Consider the following 20545-nt stretch of genomic DNA (forward strand, 5'->3'; position numbering starts at 1 on the left):
ACACTTAATATTCATATAATTCTTAATAACCCTTCTGCTAAAACCATATAACGAGTTTTCAGTGCCTTCTAAGGCTATTGATTGAAAGGTATTGGTGTTGTAACAGGCATGTGGTGCAGGGAGCTTCTGCTGTGCGATTCATTGTAGTCTTCGCAATATTTCACTGTAGGTCCCATATGATTCTGTCTCATCCCCATCTTTGACAACACAACTATATGATGTTGCCAGACCCCTGGATATTAATGCACCATTTCAACCTTCACCTCCCTATTTACCCTCTTTTGTTTCCCATTGGCTCCTCTAATCTCAGTTCTTACTCCAAGTATTACGATTACTGAGATTGGATGAAGACGAATTGATTGAAATTGAATCTGACTGAGCTGGGCAGTATGGGAAAAGACATAGGGTTTCTCATAATCCATTGCCTCCACCAGGCTCTGCTCTTATGTTAAAAACGTCACTGTGGTGTGTCTGATAGAGATGAGAGAAGTATCATATATAAGATGGGTGTCCACCCTGATGCCTGATCCTCAAAAAGTGGGGGGAGAAATCACAGGCACACGATCTCTCAGAGATCAGAACACCCATTACTTCCCCCAAACGACTGTATCAACTGGACTGCTCCTACATGTCTTGTTGTTGTTTTAAACGTATGACTTGGGGGTTTAAGTTTGACTGTCCTCGTCACCTGTGTTTATATCTCAGGAAGCCCAACAGTACTTGGATCTCCAGGTAACTGGAGTGACCTGAAAATGTTTTCAGCAATTCCAGTGATTAAGAAGGCTGCAGTCCTTCCTGTCTTATGTGCCCCTGCAATAATTGCACGTGTTTGTGTACCTTCATGGCTGGAAACTGTGATATGTTGAGCATTCTTGGTGGCTGTTTGGAATTTTAATCTGATAAAGGATTCAACAGCATCCTCTTGGCAAAATGCAGGTAATTTGACCAAAATTACAACAGGAGCTTGTACATATGCTACTTTTTGGAAGATATGATGGTACACTTGAAATGGTGTATATCAAAACAACAGTCTTCTTACCAAGTTAAATCTGTGTTGTAACAAACTCATTATTTAAACCACATTTCAGTGATGCTACTCTCTCACACCCCAAGCGAGCCCCTCTGTTTCTACAGAGACTGCTTTGTGTACACGGTTATGTGATGATCAAGGGCACCTATGGGCTGGTGTCTGTGGCATCACTAGTAATACAACCTGGTTTATGCAGGAGCAAGAATGTATAAACCTTACCTTCACATTTTCTCCACTGTGTACTGGGTTCCTTCTCCATATTAGCACAAGCATTGTCTCAGTTTGCAATGTACTGGCTGACGATGAGAGCAGTATAGACAACTGAGGATGGAGCAGGGAAGAAACTAGCATTGGAGTGTATCAGAGGTGGATCCAATTCATGCAACAGTACCCCCACAAACCTCTTAGTCTCCCGCAAATATGGAAAACCATCTATGAGAACTAACTCTCTCCAGTAGGATTTCTTTCAGGTTGATTTCTAGCAGAGTAATTAGAATTCTTCAGAGCAGGCAAGTCACAGTGATCAACGACAGATCAATCTAGCTGCAAAGCTATTAAAGTTGTGTTATATGCGGTTATTTAAAGTGCATTTTGTTTTTAAGTATTCACCAGCTTTCTGTCCTCCTGTACTCTTTGATTATGCTTAAATGAAGTAGCTTCTCATTCATTTGACTACTCTAGGGTGACATCATAAAACAGGGTGTGTAACAGCATAAAGGCAGCAGGAGTACTTAGACATGTTAAACTGTATAAATAGCCCTCAGAGAATGATAGCATAAGCTCTTCTGTGCCAACAAGTATCTGCGATAAGAATAAACCTCTTAAACCCAGAGTAAATTTTCTGAGCACGAAGGTTATGCTTTTAACAGCTTTCCACTGAGGTATCACTTTTAAGCATAATGTTTTAAAGCATAGATTGCACACCATAATTGAATGAAATATTTAGCTTTTTAATAAATCAACTTCAATGCTTCTTCTTTCTTTTTTATTAATAGCATGTACTTCATGCTAACGGCTTCCATCTTTTACTAGACGCATAGTCCTTGTGGGAGTGGGGGTAGCTTTTGCTGTGTATGTAAGATGAATTCTGATAGCTGATTCATAGATGATATGATGTGGCCAGCTCCCTCACCTCCATTGCAGCCACGTAATTGCTCATATGAATAAATGTAACGGTATACATAGAAAATGTGCTTGATTTCATAGAGCGTGCACCATAGGCCTCATAATATTTGGTAGCTGGGTTCCTGACTCTAGTGAACTATACTCAGATGGTTTCAAACTATGGTCCAAGAAACCCCAGGGTTCCTTGGAAGTTTAGAGGTCTTTCACTGAGAATATAAGTAATGGCAGGCGTGTTTCTCTGAAAGACAGTTTCATCCTGCTGCCCCGCCATTACTGATTTCCTGCAGTCCACAGTTGGTGGGCAGCAGTGCGGGTGTTTTCCAGGGAACAATTCAAGCAAGGCAGTGCTCAGATTCAGCAAGCCTGGCTGGTGCCCCAGATGAATGGTTTGTTCACTCTAGGTCACATCCCAGAACTATCTGAAATAAGTTGGGGTTCTGTGGCAGTTTCACATCCACACCATACATTCAAAACATTTTAGCAGCCATGGCTCCTGCAAGAAATCTTGGGAAGTGTAGTTTGGTAAGGGTGCTGGGACTGGTATCCCTGTGAGGAGTCTCCTAAAAACTTCCAGCATCCTTAACAAACTTTAGGTGAAGCCATGACTGTTAAAGTGGCACAAGAGTGCTTTAAATGTGTAGCATGGATGTGAACAGCACGCAAACTATTGGGGGGGGGGGAATTCCTTAGGGGAAGAAACACTGAAAACCTTTGGTTGACATCCAATGCTGCTGTTCTACTTGTAGAACAGCTTTTGATCTGGTGGAGGGAGGTTGTTGTTGTTTAGTCGTTTAGTCGTGTCCGACTCTTCGTGACCCCATGGACCAGAGCACGCCAGGCACTCCTGTCTTCCACTGCCTCCCGCAGTTTGGTCAAACTCATGCTGGTAGCTTCGAGAACACTGTCCAACCATCTCGTCCTCTGTTGTCCCCTTCTCCTTGTGCCCTCCATCTTTCTCAACATAAGGGTCTTTTCCAGGGAGTCTTCTCTTCTCATGAGGTGGCCAAAGTATTGGAGGAGTCTCAGCTTCAGGATCTGTCCTTCCAGTGAGCACTCAGGGCTGATTTCCTTCAGAATGGAGAGGTTTGATCTTCTTGCAGTCCATGGGACTCTCAAGAGTCTCCTCCAGCACCATGATTCAAAAGCATCAATTCTTCAGCGATCAGCCTTTTTTATGGTCCAGCTTTCACTTCCGTACATCACTACTGGGAAAACCATGGCTTGCCCACTAGCAAAAGAGGAAGGAAGGCAACTGTCTCTAATGTCCCTTCCTGCTGCAGCTCCCTACCCTACTTTCCATACTGTTCTGGAGGTTTCCCCAACATCAGGAAAGAGATTTCTGGGATGCACAGGGAGAGTGGGAAGAATGGGAGAACTCTTACATTAACATTCACTTCACCAGTTTAAAAACTGTAATGCAGCCAGGGTATGTGTTAATTTCACCCATATATATGTAGTCCAATATACTGAGATAAGATAACTTTGCGATACCTGGCCTATATAAACTATAGGTAACTTTGCAAGACTCTCATAATTGCAGCTGTCTTTTTCAAGTTATTTCCATAGAATTGGTAACCCTTCTAAAGGCTGCAGTAAATTGATAGAAGAACTGTCAGATTTCCTAGACAAGCAAGAAAAGGAAGGAAGGGAAAAGTTCAAGTGATTACTCCTGTACATTACTGATATATTTGCTGGACTTTTTAAGAGTAGTGATTGCACAGTAAATTGAAAAAGAATGTAAATAATTTTAAAAATTGATTCATCATATTGTTATTGTAAAAATGCAATGTTTGTTTCTAAAACTGAAAACCACAGGTGACTATAAATATTTTTGATGTCATACTTGCTCATCCCAAATGCACCAACTTGCTTATCCCAAATGAATCAACAGTATTCAGTTATTTGGATTTCTGCTAATTAGGAATATGATAAACATTTTCATGTAAGTGAAATATTTATGTGTATATTTCTTTGCAGTAGTGATTGAAACAAACAAACAAACAAAAACAGCTACCATTTATCTTAAAGGAATACCATTTGATGTGGACTACAAACACCATTAACGGATCTTGCTATATTTTAAAATGCTAATTGAAGCCAAAATCAATAGATTGTTTTCCAGTGAATTGAGACAGGTATCGTCTGAAATCTGTAATGATTCAGAGGAAAAATTATTGTAAAAAAAATATTTGTAAAATAAAAGCATGGGAGGGACCAAGATGCTCTGAATATAATGTAGTTGTCGGAGATGCGTAGGATAGATGGATGTTGTCAGTTGTATATATGGTTATCAGTAATTGCATCAATCTTATATATCTAGATGAATGGACATATTGTTCCACAGGCTGTCCTGACAATGCTTCTATCACATCATCTTTTTTGATATGGCACAGGGGCAGCAGTTTGTATGCCTTACTATTCTATGCATTTATCTGCCAGCAAAGCAACTTTTAGGACTGCACCTTAAAAGTGTTAGTATATATCTCTTTAACATGTGATGACTTATTTTAACTACACTTGTAGATGTGCTCCTTAGTAATAATTCTAAACTAACTGACTTTAACTTGTCCCAGTATGATAAGCATAAATCATAAAGTTGTAATGCTGTCGATTTTTAAGTATCGGCACAACACCAGTACAATTCACTGCGTGGATTATTTAAATGCATTGTTTATTTTTTGTGGATTTTAAAATCTTGCTATCTTTTGAGAGATAATACTGTCCTTCCAATAAAATTTATGAGCTTCTGATGGGTATCATTCTGGGTGAAATGTCTAATTGGGTATATTCATAGCTATATTCTTATGCCACATTTTTCTCCAAGAATATTATTAGTAAATTTTGAGGTTATGGAACTACTGACCCAATCAAACATGTACAGAGCTTGGCCTCTGAGTTAATTAAATATGGGTTAATAATATATTATAAGGAAATCATTGTCCTTATTACAGTTATTAGGTAGTTAGTCAAATTATAGCTTCAAAGGAATGCAGAGCATGAAGAACTCAGGATTAAATTATGCATTTGAACCTTAGGCCAGCTTTTACTGTTGAGACAGTTTGCTGCTAAGAGAAATTGTGTGTCATTGAAATTAAATGCTTTTCTGGGGATGGAAGGTTCCAGCTTTTTAATGAAATTACTGAGTGTGGTGTAGTGAAATGATTAAAATCTGTATTCCGGGAATGTGGCTGTGAAAAAAAATCAATAAATGCTAGCACAATTTTGCTGCTGAACGTGAGTCCTAGGAACAAAATAAACTAGTACGAATATTACAATTAAAATCATAGCCCCATTAACTGATTTTTCATCAGCCTGTCAGGACATAATTTCTACTAAATTTTTTGGAATACATTTTCCTGTGTAATGAGAAGCTTTTCAAATATCCTTGTTAGACAGGCAGTGTTTTCTGCCCTTCCCCCCCAGTGTTCCTGCATTGCAATCATTGTGCTTGCACTTATTATGTTACAAATGACCGAGGTAAGGCTGACATTCTCATTGCATGCAAAAAAGACCTAGTCTGCCAAGCTCCCCCCCCCCCTCCTAATGAAGCAGCTTTGTGAAATCTCTCCATGTGCTAATACTAATGAAGATCCTCCAGCACAATTAAAATCACAGCCAGTGCCTGGAAGAGGAAACACAAAACAATAGTATCTCTCTACATGTGCATATTATTTTGATGTTCCAACCAGCTTTTGTTCAGATCTAATGTTAAAAACCTTCACATTTTAAATGGCCCTTGACAGTGCAAAGCATCGTCAGCAACTTACATGCTCCAGTTTCAGAGTGCAAGAAAACATCCTCTTGCGCGCGCACACACACACACGTTCTATTTCTAGTCAAAGTATGTTCTTGGCTGTATTTTTAGGCCCTTAATTTTATAGATTACAGGAAGCAATTCTTTGTTTGCAGTGTACTTTAACCCTGACTGAGCTTGACTTTTATGCCATGAGAGGAGAAAATGACATGAGTAGTAAACTATTGACTCAGTGGAGTGCCATGTGTTTTGTCAAAGAAATATTTAAGAGTTTGAATCTATTACAGTGAGCACATTTCAGTATACTGCAATGGCTCAGGCATATTTTTTTCCCCAGGAAGGTCAGTAGAAGAACTCCTATGATCTCAAGCCTACGTAATTCATTTCCCTCATATCAGTGGTGTCTTATTTCAAAGAAAGTGGATCAGAGCTTTAAACCTTTGTCTTAAAGTAACTTAATAATAAAAATCCCACATTGTTGTTGTTATTGTTATTGATATGATTGTAATTTTATCTCCATTGCATTAAAAAATTATGGATGGGGGTTATTTGGTAGGTTTACTGTCATTCCACAAGCCCTCCCTTTTCTGCTTCTTGGAAGAATTCTGTGTAGCTGGGGTGGCTTGCACACTTCCTACACCAAAGGGAGTTAACCCAGTCCCTCCCTGCCTCTTTTTCATGGGAAGCCCTTTCCCGAAATCTTCACGTGTGGCTTTTTTTTAAAAGTGATTATTTAACAGCGGGGCTAAGCTAATGGATTTACCTTCCAGCCCCAAACGATGCACACTTGCAGGAGCCCCTGGTTTTAAAGCAAAAACAAAGCAACCAAGCTCAACTTTTCTTACAACTTGAGGGGGACACTTGCTCACTAAATGAACTGAAGGTGAACTTCGAAGAAGTAAGAATCATGCCTTTGGTTCCCTTGCAGCTTTTTTTGTTTTGTTTCTGCTTTTGAGGGAGGGGGGGAAGCGTTGGTGGTGCGCGGGGGGGGGGGGGAGAGAAGGAATCTGACCAGTCATTTCTTACTGAGGCTGAAATGAGAGAAACCATTCTCTCTCTCTGTTTTACACCCCCCCCCCTTCTTTAACAGCAACTTTCATTGTTAGAAAGAGAGGAGCCGAGTTGGTTGACGTCACTTTTGGTTGGTGAAGGCTTCGCCTGGAAGTGAAGCTGAATAAACCTTGAGAAGAGAATCTGCTTCAAGCTGCTGCCGCTCTAAGGAACTAAAGCAGAGACAGACAGAGAGAGAGAGAAGGAGAGAGGAGGCACACGCGCGCGCGCGCACACACACGCACACACACATAGAGAGAGGGTTACACTATCATGAATCCTCCTAGTTAGATCTCCTAGCCTCTTTCTTCACTCCCTTCTTCAGGCTGTTTGGGGGAAGACAGCGTCCCCATCACCCAGATAACGCGCATCCATCTCCTCCTGAACTCCACCCCACCCCACACACACAAAAAAGAGGTGTGTGCATGTACGGGGGGGGGGGGCAAGATCTCTCTTCCAAACTGTAAAGGTGAGTTAGAATCGATTTCGGGGAAGCGGAGTGTGTGGCGTTGCCGGCGTGCGGGCTGGGGGGGGGGGAAGGCAGAGAAATTGCTTTAAGGTGGAAGTCTGAATTGGGGTGGGGAGGGAAAAGGGGGGGAGAGAGAGGGGATGTAAAGGAGACTATGGGGCGGGGGAGGGTATGGGGGGGGAGAGAGAGAATGCTGGCTCTCCTCGGAGTGTCTTGCGGCGGCTCCCCAAAACATCTCTTTGTTGCCGGGCTTGACGCGTTCGTGCATCGGAGGGACGTGTGGGGTTGTTTTTTTTTAAGCCTGTGCGTAATGTATTAATGACTATTATTAGCCCCGGCGCGTCCGTAATAGTACGGCGGCGAGGAGGAGGAGGAGGAGGTCCAAGTCTGGAAAGTGAAACTGACCTTGTGCACTCGGGACAAGGAGGGGCGGGTGGGCTGGCACAGGCGTGCGGGGCTGGGTGGAAATCGCAGCTCTCCTCCGCCGGGCGCGCGAGAGATCCCCGTGCCAGGCGCTTCCCGCACTACACCTCTCTCTCCGGCGCCCTTCAACTTTTTATTTCTCGCCCCCCCCCCCAATAGCTGGGCAGAAAGTCTCGGGGTTATCCCAAGGCTGGCTCAGGGCATGCAGGCGACCTCTTTCACAAATCGGACCGCTTTTGTGTCTTCCTTGGCTGCCCTTTCCCCACCCCACCCCTTCCCTCTCGGATCTTTCTCCAGTCGCCTTGGGCATGACAGCCAAGGAGACCTGGACCCTAGTGCGGTCGTCGCCCTCCTCCTTTTCCTTCCCTTGGCTCCTTTACTTGCCCCATCCCTTATGCCTCCCCCTGCCGGTCGCTCGGAGCCAGGAGAGGGTTTGCCCCATAGTGGATGGGAGGGGGCGTGAAAGCAGGAAAGTAAGAGACCCCTCTCGCCTTTCTCCTCCCCACCTCTCGGATCCCACAGTAAACTCCCCCCGCCTCGCTCCTTTCATTTCTCCACCCTCTTATTTGCCTCCCTGTTTTTATTTTTATTTTTTTTAAAGGTTCCACTGCCCCAAACTCCGCTTTTTTATTTGGGAAAAGCGCGGAGGGAAGGAGGGCGAGGAAGCCAAGGGGGGACCCTCGCCTGGGCTCCTCTCGGCGCTTTGCTGCTTTCTTTTCCCTCCCTCTCTCTTCCTCGTCCCCCTTTCTCTTTTGTGTGTGTTGCTTCCTTATAAAGCCAGAGAAGCAGCTGCAGCCCTTGGCCGAGTTGTTGAAATTTATCCCTTTGTGTATATTACAATATCCTCCATTTTTCTGCCCTCTAAACAACAAGCCTTTCGCCATCTTGGGCATTAAAAAAAAAAAAAAAAGATTCCAAGTCTTGTGTATGTATGTATATGTGTATGTGTCTCCCTCTTTGAAAAGGGTGAAATCCTTCACGTCCTGTTGGATAAGGCACAAAGTTTAGGGAATCTAACAGGGTACAGACGGTGACGTCATGTGAAGTTTTTAAAGGGACCCCACCTCCAACGGGGTGTGTGTGTGTATGTTTGTGTTTGTTGCTTCTCTAAAGGTTTCTGGTCGAACAAGTTTTAAGCTGTATTGAAGAGGGAGTGTCTAATTTTAGCTTATTAAAACGTGCAGGAGGGATTGGCATGAGAGGACTAGCCTGTGTATTTTTGCTTAACAGGTGGAGAAATATCTGGATTTATATATATTGTAGGCTTTAATTTCTTTCACAGTTTGACCTTTCACTTGTTCACATGCAAAAAAATTCTTTTAACTGCCAGGGCATGTCATGTCATGTTATTTTATTTTTTTTTAAAAAAAACATATCATATGATATGGTAGTTCACTGATGGATAAATATTAAATTGCTTTGCAAGTGACTCTCTATCATTGCCAAACGCAAGAGATGATGACATTCCTTTTAGAAACCTTGCCTGCATAGCTGATGGCAAAGAGAGTAGCAAACTCTTTCCTGCAACCCCAAAATAAATTCCAAAAATTGTAGGTCTCTTTCATTTTATTTTAACCTGCACACTCTTTGTGAATTTAGAAAATTCTAGAGGGACAGGACCTGTAGATACTGCCTGCACTGTAGATAGTGTCCCACATGCTGTTGTCTGGGGCTTTCAAAATGCAGTTAGTATGCTAAGTTCCAAATTACTACCTAGAAAAAAAAAATCAAATTACCTCTGGCTATAAGCTCTTATTGTCTCCAGTTTTGAATAGAGAAGCAACAAAAAGTATTGTGCTTTTAATTTACCTCTCCTCAACAGATACTCTTTTGATTTTATAAAAAAAGTTATCTTGATCACAGGGCAAAACTTAATGAAACTCTGAATAGTGCATAAATAATTGGATATTTGAACAGAATTCTACTTTTCCATTCTGCCTCCTGTATTTGTTTTGTTTTTCTTTCCACCTATTTACACTTGCACTAACAACATGAAACTCCCTGTGTTTAATTTGCATTCCCTTTGTCTTCATAGTGGGGGGGGGGGCACACCATTGACTACAATTAGCATGGAAACTAATATGAACATTTTTAGAACATCAAGATGTTCCTTTCTTCAGTACACTAAAAACTGAATGACAGATTTAGCATATTTTTATGCTTGAGTAGGAAATGTGCCTTCATGTTTACAAAAGTAAACAATTTACCTTAGTGTGTTATTTTCATTTTCTTTTTTAAAAACAGGAATCACTTTAGAAAGCCTTGCTGAATTGAAAGGCTGCCAGTTATGTGAATCTTAGATGGAAGAAAATGTTGAAATAGTTAAAAGCACATAGAACAGATGGCTTTAAATTATACATGCAACAAAGGCCTGGAAGATTTGGCAGATTATAAACGGTGAGCAACAGAAGATAAGCAGTTTAAGAAAATGGTAGTTAAGTACATTTGATACCCACACCTATTGTAAACTGTGTGCACATTTTAGTCACAATGCCGCATAATCAATATAGCATGAAATATCACAAAAACCGTAGTGTAGCTGAAAGCATTTTCTATATTGGATGTGTGTGGTGGGGGTGGGAAGCTTAAATATTTAAGAGGTATGTTTTAGATTTAAGATTATTTCACACAATGTAAGTCTAATCTGGCAAGGAAGAAGCTTTTTTAAATGTCTTGCATCTTGCTGATTTTGAAATAATAGCATCTGAAATAAGATACATGCATGTGGTTTTGTGAATCTAAGTGGTGGTGGGGGGCTTAAGGATTTTGGAAATCTGAATATTTTTTATTGTTGTGATTTTTGTTCAATTGATAAATATATCTGTGAACAGTATTTCTCTTGGACCACAGGGTTATAATACTAATATTTATCTATTATCTAAATCAAATAAATATCTGAACTGTTTGCATGTGTATATTTCAAGAAAGTGATGTTAACTTTTAAAGTTCAGGCTTAGTATAATAGTTTGTATTGTGAAATGGTTAAAATCAGTGTTTGCTAATATTGCGTGTATGTGTGTTTGTGTTTCTGTCTATATGTGTCTGATAGAGAGAAAAAGAGAAATGTGAATAATAGTTGGGGAACATAGTTGGAGTTAAAAGGATATTTATACATAAACAAAATAGTGTACCTTCTAGTTGTCTATGAGTTTATAGTAAGATAAGACCTGCCACACAAATTGATAGTTTGCGAGTCTTCCCCCCCTTTCCTTTCCTTGCAAGACACTTATTAAACATTCAAATAAAAGGGTAATGAAAGCCTTGGATTTCTGGTTGCCTTTACCCTTTTTTCATTTCTTTGTTTGCATGTTTATTATAGAACTGCAGTGTAAAGGAGCAGATGTTTTGCCAAACATCCTGATGTGTTGCTTTTTCTTAGGGGAGTGCGTAACTGTTCCTTCTGATGCATCGACTTGACAGCTGGTTGATTTCATGGAGCTGCTAAGAAGCCATTAGTGGTGTCATTGAATTGAAACAGAACAGTCACTCCCAGCTTGAACTGCAATTGTTAATGTCTTTGTTGCTACTTTTGTGTTCCTACACAAGATGCAGAATACCACAGTTGCAGGAAAGTTCACGCTTTCTTTCTGATCTTCCTAAATGAGTGAAACGATGTGCTGGTATTTGATTGCGTCTGGATTCTAAATATTAGCCTAGATCAAGAACTAGAATGACTAGGATTTGTTCCCAGGAGATTTCAGAAATAAAAAAAATAAAATTTATGAGAAATAACGTGATAGGGTCAAAGCATCCTTAGAATCAGTGCCATGCTCCTTCTCAGCCAGTAGTTTGTTGTTAAAATAGGCCCCTTCTCGTGCTTCTCTTTATTTTCAAGGGTGAATTCCAGCTTTAAAAGTAATTATCACAACCCAGCACACACTTATAGATCCTGCATGTGGTAGGCTGCATCTTGATCCAGTGTGATCTCGATCTATAGAGATTTTTGGTTTTCAAAACTGGAATAGGGGTTGAATGATGTTTAACTTTATTCAAGCAAGTTGTGCATTTGAAGTCGATTTTGGTGAGGAGCAGAAGCAGCAGAACTGAGTGTTTATAAAATGTTGCTGAGGCCCCCAAATTTTACTTACCATGGGGACACACTTCTGTTGAACAGTTTTCGGCAGTGGGCTGTGACCTTTTAAAATAAAATAAAATAAATAAAAGTGCTAGAATCGGCAAGAAAACTGCTGACAAAGTTAATAAGACAGAATTATGTATTCACGTTGGAAAGCTGGTTGAAAATTGATCTGCATATGAGTATGTGCTCGGATGAAATCAAGGGGAGAACATTTCTACAAGACAGAGAGTTGAGAAAACTGTTTCATGTGCTATTTTTATAAGTTGGGGGGGGGGGACGTTGAGTGAACTATAGTAATAATAATAAACATCAAAATGCATAGCATTTACAGCATGTTTCAAGTGTTCAAAGCACTCCACTCTACATTATCTCAGTAACAATTAACAATAGGCATGTAAGGGAACCAAGTCCCCATATTGCAGTTGGAGGCTTGAGGCTAAGAGAATAAAGACTTGCCTGAGGTAATCTAATGAATTTGTAACCCGGGTGAGGTTCAAATCAGGACCTTCTAGCTCCCATTGTAAGACTGCAATGCTTAGTAAACTCATTGGGGCATAAATCGCATTGAACTCTGTGAGATTGGTTTCCAAGGGACCATAGTTCAGTGGTCCACAGAAGGTTCATGGGACCACAGAAGGTCCCATGCTCAACTCCTGGTGTCTCCAGTTGAAAGGCTCAAGGAGCAGATGATGTGCAAGGCCCTGAGACTCTGGTGAATCACTGTTGGTCAGAGGCAAAGCTAGGCTAGTTGGACAAATAGTCTGAGATAGTATAAGGCATCTTCTTGTATATTATTGATGTAACATGCACGGGAATCTGTAGTATGCCACAACGCCACACCTGCTGGATAGATAACTCTGTCAGATTGATCTTTTCTACTTAAATTTTATTTTCATAAAAGTTCGGGATGGTACTTTGATTCATATGTACTATTTTCTTTCATAAGGTCTTCTTCGTTAGGGTTCTGACATGGATGTATTTCAGCCACTCCACTCTAATCTGCTTCTGCCTCCCTGTATGCTGAATTGATACTTTAAAATTTTATTAAATTTCCATATTGTCCTTCATCTGAGGATCGCAGCATATAAAAACACAAAAATACACACCATAGCAACAAACAAGAACAATATCCACCTCACAGCTTAAAAGGCCATAGATTGTTTAATAAAAAATACGGAACGCTTCACGAATTTGTATGTCATGAATAACGTAAGACATAATAGCTGGTTAGCTCATCTAAAAATAAACCTTTTTGTAATAGTTAATATATTAACTGCCACTTCTGTTCATGTACTTATAAACCATTTTTCTGTAAAAATTACAATTAAAAGCACCACAGAATTACACAGTGGCTTGGTTTGCACATAATGGGAAGCTGAAGTTAATGGCTTACTGGGAAGGAGCAAACATGCTGGTGCGTGCTGCTCAGATTATGTCTGCCACTCCCATTTCCCCTTTGCCACATCAGGAGGAAACAGACCAGAGTGCCAGACCAGACAGACCAGACCAGAGAGGAGTTGGGAACCAACTCCTGTGAGTTGTTTTAAGAGAAACCATCTATGAGCTCTGGTTTGCATGTAGTATAAGCCAGTGCTCTGGTTTGTTTTTTCCTGGAGTGGGAAAGAGAAAAGGGAGAGGGCGTGATTTGAGCTTCCTGCGCCAGATTATTCCTGGTAAACCATAGTTTGTTTAACTTTGGCTTACTGTTACGTGCAAGCCAGGCCAGTTTTGTATGAGTAGGCGGTAAAATAGCATTTAAGATGAATAGTTTCCTGAAAAGGAAAATAAATTTCTGTGATGTGCTCAAGGTTTTCTGTTTTACATGTTAGGCCTGTAGTTTTCACTGATACAGTTGTAAGATCGAGATCAAATTATCCTTTAAAATAACACTGTCCTATTCATTCTTCCTTATTGTGTTCATATTGTTGCAAGTGTGACTATGTGTGCACAATGTGGAACAAATGGAATAATATTTTCCTCCATCTGCTTCTGTGCATTCAGCAGCCCTTCCATGTTGGTCTAATTGGCGCTTTCCATTAGTTTTCTACATATAGATACAAAGCAGGGTAACCAGATGCATACTGTTTTGTTTTGTTTTTTGTAAAATATAGGGCTACTATTCAGCACAGAGTTAAGCAAGTGTAAATGGAGGACAGTCCTAAGCATTCTTACTCTAAGCTTAACTTGCTGTGTATTAAATATGTTTAGAATTGCAACCTTAAGTGACCAGAAGTCTTCCTTTTTGAAATTTGACATTCTGTTTTTTTAATTTGCTGGGGTACCATTAGGAAGGAGTGTTCTCTGAAATCACTTCCAGCTTTAAAACATCTACAGTTCAGTCCTTATGCATGTTTTCTTATTATTAACTTTCACGGCCCTTACTTCCAGGTAAGCATTGATGTACAGCAGTCATAGGATTGCAATCTTGTTCTGCTTAAAATCTGGCATATTTCGTTACAGAGGAAGCTTTCTTTTAATATACAATCCTTTCCAAAACATACCTCTATAAACATGTCAGTATTGATCTTTCTTTTAGCATCATAATGTAGTAAAGGTAATACAAGAAGCCATAAATTAATTTATGAAATTTCTACTCTTGAAGATAATTGAAAATAACCCAAATGGATTCAGTACAGTTCCTTATTAGCAGTCACTGGGTCTCTTAGTCTTGGTAGGATCAGAGTAATGATGGATCTGCAATTACATCTGCTGTGTCCATATTTCTTTAAAAATTTAAGATGGAAGAAAAGGAACATTCATAGATGGCTGTAAACTTTAAAAGATTACCACTCAGTTGGAGATTTTTCATATGGCCATATTTTGGGTGACCATCATTCAATGGTGATTAGAAGGCAGGTTGAGATAAATATACCTATTGATGGTTTGATTGCTGAATATCTAGATAGAGGTGCATAACATTAAAAATAAAACTTCTACATCCACACTTTTCTAAATGTTTCTAAGGAGGTTGTCTCTTTACATACAATGGAGCACATTCCCCCTTAATATGTGAAAATGGGGACTCAAATAAATGGAGACTCAGAATGCATTTTTTTTAAAAAACCAACAACAAGCTGTTATGCTGGTGGTGGAGAAACGGTTGCACTGAGATATGTGTGCATTTACTAAGGATAACATTTGTATTTGTAAGAAAATATTCAGAAAGGCTATTACAGCTGCAGTGTTCGAACAAATATGTGCTGTAAGCAAAACGTGCTTAATTCTTTTCCTCTGACGGGAAATTCAGCTTGAAGATAATTATTGCATTGGTCCAATGGATGTGCAGAGACATAATTGTGTGTTTTTAACCCTGTTTTTCTGTTCTTACACTTTTCCACAAGCATGCACTCATTAATCAAAGACGCTGCACTCCTGCTGAGGGCGGAGAGGTTCATCAAATTGGCAGCCGGTTTGGTGCAAAGAACGGTGTACTGAAGCTCTTAACGCGCTGGGACATAAATAAATCTAAGGTCTTTGTATGCAAACCCTGGAGGTTAATACTGCATAATTCAATGTCCTGTCTTTGTTTTTATGATTGATGTTTTTAAATGTTTGAAGCTTGATGCAAGTCTTCTACTAGGTCAGGGCTGACAATCTGATTGGCTGATGCCAAAAAAGAAAAAAGGGGAAAAAAGCATTAGGCTGGCAAGGGGACTTTGAGTACGCTGCAGAGATTTTGATTCCCCCCTCCTTCCTCCTGGAAGATCATTGTCATATTGCCCGAGCTGTTATAGGAATGTTTCAGTGATTGACAACCCCTGCTGTGATAATGGACCTAGTGCATGAAATGCCAATAGTTTGGCCCTATTTGTTCTGAAGCTTACTGCTATTTGTATCCTTAACAGAGCTAACATGTAGAACAAGGAAAAACTACTGGGATTTCTCTGTAGAAATAGTGCTGGGATTTGGTTTTAACATGAATTGGTTGCATATTCATAATTTAAGAACAGCTGGTTACAGGCAGCGCGCAGTCATTTGCAAGCTATTATAGATGGTTCGACTCGCACATGGAACCCGGTCTTGAGCTCAGCTCCCCCACCCCACTTATTGATCAACTTGCATTTAAAATCTGGTCACTGCTGTCCAGGAGGCCTTTCATTTCAGCTGTGCTTGCAACATACAAGAGGTTCCATTTTAAAATATTTAATTTTAACTAAATGCTGAAGAAAATGATAAAGTGCAGGCTTTGAAGAAACAAACTGCATGGATCAGTAGTGACACAAATCTTAAATGCAAAAAGGCCTGTTTATTGGAAACACGTTTCTGCAACCTTCTGAGTCCTTTGATTGCTTATGTGGTTAAGAGCAAGGAATCTGCTGGATTTAGTCAAGGTTACACACTTGACTCCACGGCTCTTAAAATACAGTGCAGCGCTTTTGTGCTTATGCCACACACACAGATTTTGCTTGTGTTTTGTGTGCATGTGCGCATGTGTAAATGAAATGCAGAGAAGTGCTAGGTAAGAACAGAAACAGGCAGATTTCAGGCTTCTCAAGTCTACTTCACTTTCTACTAGAACCCTAAATCTACCAGCCAGAGCCTGCAGCAAAATACATACAATTAGAATTGAAGAACAGGCTACTTCTGAATACATTCTGAACCTGAGAATTTGTTTTCAGTGCCGGAACTAAATGCATTGCAAAGTCTGTTCCTGATTAGCTTTATTCATATTCGCAGCATAATTTAGGTAGAAAATGTCATTTTGTTATTGGTGGTGTTACAAAAAATGGAAGTCAGAAAGCCAGCAATGGACGGTGGGGTGGGGTGGTGGCGATCATAGGAGCTCTGGTGCGTTGCTGCTGCTTACTGGGAGGTAGGGGGAGAGGTTGGTGCAGTGCAAAAGCACAGCGGCACGTTTGCACTGCGCTGACATTACTGCTGCCTCTCCCCTTTCCCCCTACCTCCTGGTAAGCAGCAGTGATGCAACCAACCAAAGGACAGCTGAGAACTCACACTGTCCCACATTGTCTGCTGCCGCAGACACCCTTGCTGATCTACTGCAAATCACCATGTGATCAACCACTTGGACCCAGTCTACATTCTGCCCACCCCTACTAGGCCTTCCATGATCAAACCAATACACTAGTTGAACTTTAGTTGTATCCTTATAATTAGTTTGAATATTGTAGCCTGGGGTTTTATTTGCTTTTAAGGAATTCCAAATGGTACTCGTGTGCATTTTATTTTAACCTCTTTTGGGTGAAATTCCTCATTACTCAAGTTAACTGTGTGTGTCATTCCCCACTCCCTACATAAGTGTGACCCTAGCTGAAAAAGCATTCTGGTTTATCTGGTATTCTGATTATGCAATTGTTGGTTCTTCCTAGGTCAGCTGATAAGCGGCACTTATGGGGTAGGTGAATGGGAAAGTCTTGATTACAGATGCAAATTTACAGTCAGGACTTAAACCATGGTTCTGATTTGTTTCAGTAGGATTTACTACTTAGTAATTATGTTTAGGGTAGCATCCTTTCAGTGTAGAGTACAATGCACATTTTGGATCTTTTAATTTGACAGCTTGATGTAACTTTGGGGGAAAGACCTACTTTCTTGAAGCATGGAAAAAAGGCCTTTCATACTGAGCATCTCTTTGTGAAATAATGAGCACAAGTGATATCCTTTTATCTCATAGACTTGGGTCCAGAGTGAGGTGGGTAGGAGCATCAGTAATCTGACATAGTACATAGTAGAATGAAAATCCTGTACAATGCATTCAATGCCAGCAACTGTTATCTTGCTAAGTATGCTTAGTGTGTTTAGGAATCTCTATAAAGAGCCGGCGGTAAAGCAATAAATATCATTTGCTGCTGGTTGAAAGTGGAGTTCCACATAGGCCAGTATTGCTGGCTCTGATCTGACAACTGTGTTTATTGCAGTGTGCATTCTCTCAGTTTTGCAGGAATTCATGTCTCTGCAGATTCTCTTCAAACTTCATGAAGCACATTTCAGGAGAGGAGGAAGTTAAGTTTTAATCCAGTTAAGCAACGGACTCCAGTTCTCAGGAAGTGTCCGTGCATTTTTGCTGATCTGCTTAGGTGTTTTATAGGACAGTCAGTCGTTCTCAGTGCAATCCTAAACATGTCTCTTCAGAAGTAAGCCCTATCGAGTCCAATGGTAGCTACTGTTAGACTTTGTGGATGTAGAATGTGCAGCCTAAATTGCCAGCTGAGCACTTACATATTCATTATGCATAAAAGCATTTTGCAACCTTGTCTGGTTTTCAAGAGCAGCTTTGTATAATGTTGCACAATTTCCTATTCTGGGTCACATTACCAATAATGACCTGAAGTTCTCTCTTCTGCTTTACCCATACAAGTGGCTGCCAGTCACTCCTGGGGGGGGGGGGGGCAAAACTCAGCCCTGCCCTTTGACTCACTGTTGCAGTTAGAGGAACAGCCAAAAACACAAGTGTTCAGAGATCAGTAACCAGAGCTCAAACTGTTTTGGAGCTGTAGAGGACAGTATCCATGGCCTCTGTTTTTTAACCCACTGGTAGGTGGGGTGTTTTAACTCTTTCCCAAATTAAGTTGTCTTACATATATAGTGGTATCTCGGATTAAGTACTTAATTTGTTTCGGAGGTCTGTACTTAACCTGAAACTGTTCTTAACCTGAAGCACCACTTTAGCTAATGGGGCCTCCTGCTGCTGCCGTGCCGCTGGAGCACGATTTCTGTTCTTATCCTGAAGCAAAGTTCTTAACCTGAAGCACTATTTCTGGGTTAACGGAGTCTGTAACCTGAAGAGTATGTAAGCTGAAGCGTATGTAACCCGAGGTACCACTGTACAGTGCCTACTATATATGGAGCGACTATGTAAGGAGAAGGGCTCCTTTCTCCCCACCCTTTAGCTCTGATCAAATTTGGAAGCGATGGGAGTGAAACAACAACAAAAACCAAGGCTGTGCACACACTCCCGTTTGCTCTGTATTCACTGTGCTTTCACTGCTGGTTTGGGAAGTAACATGACGTTATCAGCAGTCCAACAGCTTGACCTCACCCCCAAAGGCACACTCCTCCATGGTCCCCCGAGACAGACGGATGCGTTCTGATGTACTTTCTCCTCAAACCAACTTTGATCTGAATTGAGAAAAAGAGCAACCTAGCTTTGTTTTAACTCAGTAATGTGGGCACTGCTTCAAACTTGAAAGAGTTGGTCTGATCTTCAAATCTGTTTTGCCCCCAAAACACGTCCTTGCGTATTTCAAGCGCCAAGGTGTAATAGCCTTCTGCTTCTGGACCCTCCAGATACAGTGGGCTAAAAATGTGACATGCGAAATATTGCTTGTTCTAAGAGGATATTCACAGAACCACAGAAGGGAGCTTCACACTGGGGATAGCATAAACCATGTGCTATATGTGATTGTGTGGTTAGTTTCTAAATGCTCCCCTCTTTGGAGCTGCTATTATTATTATTATTATTATTATTTGTTTACTCAAGGTGGGTTGTCCCTACTAATAATGCTTACCTTGTGTTTGCAGAAGTTAAATTGCGAGATGTGAATAGCAGGTGCCAGTTACCATGAATCATTTCTTGGAAAAAATTCATTGATTCACTAACATGATTTCTAAACCTAAAAACATCTGCTAGAATATCTTCATGTATCACTGATCTAAAATTTCAAGCATAATGTTTGGGACTTTACTACAGTGTGCACTCCATCCTACTTTTAGGAGTAGACCTTAACTTTGTAGTCCAGTTAAGTTAGAGAACGCCATTTTTTATTTACTTTTATATCATGTATGTCATCATGGAACACACTCTGGCTTAACAGATATATGCATTTCTAGAGGTGTTCAAATGCATGGATTCTGCATTTCCTGGAATGTATTCTGAGTATCATGCAGGCTTGAGAGAATGCCTGTTATTCTCTTTGCTTTTCCAGTAAATGCCTTCAATTCAGGTGAAAAGGCAAGTCAGTTATAAGCTAATTCAGCTGTGCACATATAGCTTTGCTTTGGTGTATGCTGAATGTATTGGAAAGTGAGGGCAAATGAGGGACAGTGTATACAGAAATGCTTGTCAGATCAGTCCTGGTTTGATCTGGTAGAAAACTTGCAGCACAGTCTGGAGGAAGATTGCTCCCAGGTCCTGTGAATCAGCTGTGCTGTATTATTTTCAATGTGTTCTTAATAGCAGGCACTGTAACTCTCCAACGGTTTGGCTTCACCCCCGAAGGCACACTCTTCCATTGTCTCCTGAGACAGACAGATGCCAACCAGTCTTAATAAATCCTCTCTTATGTCTATTTCCCAGCACACTCGGCCCTTTTCTTTTCAAACAGGGGCTGAAACATATCTTCTAGCAGAGACCAACTATGGGCCGATTCTCCCTGAAAGATGATAGAAGCTATGTAATATGTTTGATATATGAATACATTGTGTTCTGAAGGCTGCATTCTGTTACTCAGCCTTTACACTAAACATGTTGGACATTGTCCTGCACTAATATGTGTAGATTTGATTACTGGTAAGTTTTCTCAGACGTCAGTAATCTTAAATAGGGAGAGATCCTAGACAGGGACAGGTTTTGTTTAATGGCTGTATATACCACTGGAATTGTTGCATTACTGGATGACATAATGTACCAGATAGCATTATGCTAAAATTATTCATAGA

The 20545-nt window shown here is 40.6% G+C and overlaps 1 protein-coding gene across 10 annotated transcripts in view; it reads left to right on the forward strand.

Moving 5' to 3' along the window:
- Positions 1-6553: 6553 nt before the first annotated feature.
- Positions 6554-20545, forward strand: part of BAZ2B (bromodomain adjacent to zinc finger domain 2B) — a 184301-nt gene continuing 170309 nt past the window's right edge. For 4 of the 10 annotated variants that reach the window (XM_083404513.1, XM_083404499.1, XM_083404520.1 and 1 more), the window contains exon 1: positions 7026-7428. The gene's annotated coding sequence lies outside the window, so the exon portion shown is untranslated. Of the gene's footprint in view, positions 6808-6935; positions 7429-8298; positions 8325-20545 lie in introns of those variants that run through there. The other 6 variants (XM_083404498.1, XM_083404505.1, XM_083404519.1 and 3 more) reach the window with 5 other exon arrangements.

Source organism: Podarcis tiliguerta, assembly GCF_965153285.1.
Source record: "Podarcis tiliguerta genome assembly, chromosome: 1".
NCBI lineage: Eukaryota > Metazoa > Chordata > Lepidosauria > Squamata > Lacertidae > Podarcis > Podarcis tiliguerta.